At 37.2% G+C, this 5,000-nt stretch overlaps 1 protein-coding gene across 1 annotated transcript in view; it reads left to right on the top strand.

The window, feature by feature from the left end:
* The window catches only part of LOC125036517 (protein phosphatase 1 regulatory subunit 14C-like), a gene marked incomplete at its 5' end in the record, with an annotated part of 8,853 nt that extends 6,582 nt beyond the window's left edge, over positions 1-2,271 (top strand). The window contains 1 exon segment of the mRNA XM_047629164.1: positions 1-2,271. This exon segment is cut by the window's left edge and continues 169 nt beyond it.
* Between the last annotated feature and the right edge of the window lie 2,729 nt (positions 2,272-5,000).

Here is a 5,000-nt window from a genome sequence, read left to right on the forward strand (position 1 = left end):
GGAGTTGAATGATTACAAGTGTTTAATAGTAGTTTGGAGTGAATATATAACAGGATGACACTGTGTGATGTTAACGTCGTCCCCTCAAGACTGTGATGCAACTCTGGCAATCTTGAAGAATACGCTGCCTCGGGTCGATTCTGAGAAAGCTGGAGCTAGGGTGAACAAGATTCCCAACGGCAGTCGGAATGTGTCAGTGCTAGTTATATGCAGGTACTTTATATATCTTGGGTACAATTATGTCTTATGATTCAATGAGCACAGTTAATTTGCATATGAGATCCTGTTGATCGTGAGCCATCACTGAATGGTGTTGACTTTAGTACTTTTCTATTTTCATTTAACATGTAACAACCACTTATTAATGTCTTGCCTGTTACTTCATGGATAAATTTACATCAAACTTTAGTATAGGGAAGGTGGTGTAGGCTGGTATTAAGATAGAAAGAATTACATAGATAATGTAGCTAGTCTTTGGCATTAACTGAAAAAAATCTCTCAGTTTACTAATATTAAATACGGTAACATTTAACAGTCATAGTATGTGTGAGATTTGGAATCATTTAAGAAAGCTATGGTATAGTTGTTATAAAACTAAAAGGATGTTTCAGGGAAATGCTTCATTGTTAATGACAACAAGCTGAAACGATCTCAATCTTCTAATTGAGGTTTGTTTCAAGACTCGTATTTTGTAATCCTGTTAAGAATTTAGTATTGATCAGATTATAGAGAAAGAAAAGAAAGAAAAAACATCAATTCATCATGCCCTCATGGGATGCGTTGTTGCCATAAATGAAGCACTTCTCCAGACTGGTGCTTCTCTGTCAAACATTATTTCACCCTCTTATTGAAAGTTAGTACAATACACTTTTGTGACTTTATTTTCACTTTAGAGTGTTTCTATCTACTTTAGTCCATAGGCAGTTATTGATTACTGAGTTTTAAAGATAGATGTACCTCCACCCCCTTCCTACCCCACAGTTTATTTTTGTCTGACGCTGAAACTCACTTTGTTTAGTTTCACTAATTACACGTGAAAATGGTACATATTTTGTGCATTTAATGTCATCTGTTTGTTGCAAATTCTTATGTTGGCATCTGCCAGTTTTGGAAATTCAATGCATTAAATGCTGGACAGTATTTTTTTCATTTTTTATCATATAGTCAGAGAGCAATTCATCCTGCAAGTAAGTTTCACATAGGTACGTTTCTCCTGAGTTGCATTCAGGGCGCCAGGCTGCGTCCCATAGGCCTGGCTCCCGCGCGCCAGCAGAGCCCAGCACAAACGACTTCAGGTTCCCTTGCCTGCTGCTTGGCCAGAATTGGAATAGGCTTGAAATGCTATGAGATTAGCTGATATATAGCATGTTTAACTGATATATGTCCTTTTCATATTTATATAGCAAACGATAGTAGCCTTATTTCTCTCTCAGTCTAATACAAGATCAAAATCTTTTTTTTTAATCACTTTTTTCTTTGCTAGGCTTGGCACATACAGTTGCAAGTTGGATGTGAAGTGATATCAAAATACATTCTGAGACTTGAGATGTCAGTCCAGGTTTTTATTCCCCTTTTCATTTTATAATAATAGGGAAAAGAGCTTTGTTGACATCACGCTGAAGTCTTAGAGTTCGAGAACCTATTTCCAGCAAAACTTATTTCTTGCCCAGAGCAGAGTCTCATTTCGAAGACATGTTGAATGAATTGCAGGATCTAGTAGGTCTTTCTTTAAGGATTAAGTAATATAATTGTGTATCAGGTTAGATGTGAAATCATTTTTATGTTGTGATGTGCGGACACGAGTGTTTGAAAAGATAAAACAAAAACACTGATGTAAGGATCTCATATTTGCCTCAAAGATTACTACATGTGCAAATGTTTTTCTTTATTATTTGGTCATATATTGATGGAATTATCACTTGCCTTGGGATCAATAAGTGTAAGATCATTTTAAATTAAACCATTTCCTCCTTTATTACCGTCTTTTGTGGATATTCTGCCTCTTTTTCTTTCCTGATTGTGGACAATAATTATATTTTTCTTATGACAATAATATCTAAATACTTGCCTTTTTTAATACTTCAACTTTAATTTTGAGGCATGCAATATTTGTGGTTTCATTTTTATAGTATTTTTTTTATTGTCATATTTTTTGTTTGAATTTTTTTAAGGAAATGTTTGAAAATATCTACCATATGCATGAACAATGTTGCATTGAAATACGGGTGTCCAGCCCCAGTGTTTGAGAGACAATAAAGGTAAATAAATGTCGCTGTTTGTTTTGCATTATTATCATTCACATCCTGTATATTTTTCTAAGATTTCATAATGTAGATTTTTTATATATTGCCATTAAACAAAATGTAATGTTTTTAATACCCAAGTGCAGTTAAAGCCACATTTAACTTTTTGCATAGAGTTTAATGGTATGCATTTATACATAGACAAATAGAGAAATGCACATGTAACAAGAATTAAAACTGAAATTATCCATATTCATATTTCTGAGTATTGTACGCAGCATTGATATGTTACTTTGTGCTCCATGTACCTTGTTGTAAGGTCCCCATAAGCTTATCTTTTTAGCTGCCCCTTTTTAACATTGAAAGAGAACAGTGATCTTCCTTATTGGCATTCCTTTGCAAACTGTTCAGCGATTTAAGGCTACTTATAAGAAAACTGACAGCTGCAGCTCCTCAGTTTCAGTTTATCTGCAGTCACCCTCTTTTGTAAGACTACTTTTACATGTCGGTTGCATAGCATATGTATTATAGACTAGTTTGTTTCCTGTGTACAACTGCTGCTGTACTTTTCACATAGTGTTTGTAAGATATACCGATAAGTGTTACTACATCAAGAATCTGTATCACTTTGTGCTCAATACCTGTGTACATATTTGATTTGGATTCCCATTTCTACTGGTAGCCAAGGAGCCTGGCTCTCCTTGATGCATTCTGTAAAAGGGAATGTTGTGGATTCATAACGCCTTCACCCTCAATTGTTGGCACGATTTGCAGTTCACGACTTCACTCAAAAGTGTATTTCACCCGTTCTTTCTGCATAAGTGACTGTGCATCATGCTCTTGATCCTGAGAGTTCTTTTAGGCCATAAATATAAACTCAGACCTACCTTCATTAAACTGCCTATTGTTTTCCCCAGACAACTACAGTTCAATTATCCCAGATGTAACTCCCAAGTGCCATGAACCGCAGAAGTAATGGATCTGAAACTGATCCCGTCAGAGTCTCACGCCCGCATTCCTTTGTTTTTGTCTTTGGGAAGCCCCCACTTCATCTTTTTCATGCTGATTATTCTTTGCAGGGAGGGATCAAAGGGCCTTACCTGTTATCTAGTTTTGATGAAAACAATCTGTATTTTCTCTCCATGTGGGCCTTTTGCGGGATGGGTAAATATAAGAATTTTAAGTTTTTATTGCTCAAAAAATATGGGAATTGAAGGTCCTTTATCCTAGTCGTTATTCAGATGTTTAAGAAATGTAAAATTATCCTAACACCTGCGCAACTGTAGCTTTATTAATGCTTCTTGTGGCTGACATTATTTTTCTGCGCAAGTGGCAAAGTATTTTAGAGAACTCCCAGGGCCCTTCATCACATTGTTTGAATTAATGAAAGTTATGCATGTTTGCTAATCTCATTTACTCTGCAGTTACTGTACTAAATTATAATAGAAGACACATGCAGAGATGACGTCTTTTTGATGTTCCATGAATTCTAAAATGTGTTATCCTTTTTAGCCACTTTTTTTAAGCACAGTTTTTGCCTTTGCGCAGGAAAGAGTATTGTTACACAACGCAATTTTAGCTGACCTAAGAATCTCTTATCTGTAACTCATGTAGTCATACTGATCCCGGTTCTGTCAAACGCCTGTCCGGCCACTCCGAGCTTCCACTGCCTGGTCTGCCGCATGGAATAAAAACAAATAGATAAAAATAAAAATGTACCTTGTTGTGGGTAAATCCAGCTGCCCAGGGACTGCTGGCCCTGGTGGCAATGAAGCCAAGAACACTGCCACTCGCGTAGACCATCGCACAGCCATACCCTCTCACATGTCGTATCACTGTCATTCAAATTGTGTGCAGACTGGATGATGTACTACTCTTGAACACTTGAAGAAACAGTGATCATTCCTTTGTAAAGTGTTAAGCGATTTAAGGCCACTTATAAGAAAACTGATTGGTGCATCTCTTTGGTTTCAATATGTCTGCAATCACCGTCTTTTGTAAGGCTTTGACCAGGTCACGTATTACTCACCTTGCTTCTTCCCCTGGAGTATTTATATGTCCCTTTGCTCCTAAAACTCCATATTGTCTGCAGTTCTCAAAATTGCTAATATCTGTAATGTTTGTTTTGAAAGGGATGGACCAAGATAATTAACAAAATGAGACTTCCGTATGATTTCTCTATAAACACATTAAACTGTCTGTGTAGATTTTCTTCCGAATTTCTAACACGAGATGTATTGTTAGTGTTTTTTTAAATCTTTTTATTAGTATTATATTCTCTGGTTTATGTCTGAACTTCAGTAGTTACACGTTAAACTTCACCTGGCCCTGTTTTCCCTTTACTACTGCACTGACACTTGATCGTTACCTATCCTTTCTGACAGCATTTCCGATCGCAATTCTTGTTCTCTACCGCATTCCCCTTGCATCTCTTCTTTTTGAGACACTGTGTAAGTTCCGGTTTGTAAAAGATTCGTGCAGTGATTCCTGTGCGTCGAGTCAAAGCCTTGTTGCAATTCCTAAACGCTCCGGGTGAGGTCCTTCCTCCCTCAACCGGCCTCTTGGGTGAAGAGGCCTCCTTCAGGCCGCTCGCCGCCCTTATCCGCAAGCCACGCCCTTCAGGCCTCTCACTCGGGCTACAACGTGCTTTTAAACATTTTCTTAACGTTTTGAAACCATTTGGAATATATTTGGATTTACACTATACTAAGGCCAATAACAAGCACTTAATCCCACGGGTTGACCCATTCACCCCAT

Source organism: Penaeus chinensis, chromosome 21 (genome assembly GCF_019202785.1).
Source record: "Penaeus chinensis breed Huanghai No. 1 chromosome 21, ASM1920278v2, whole genome shotgun sequence".
NCBI classification, from domain to species: domain Eukaryota; kingdom Metazoa; phylum Arthropoda; class Malacostraca; order Decapoda; family Penaeidae; genus Penaeus; species Penaeus chinensis.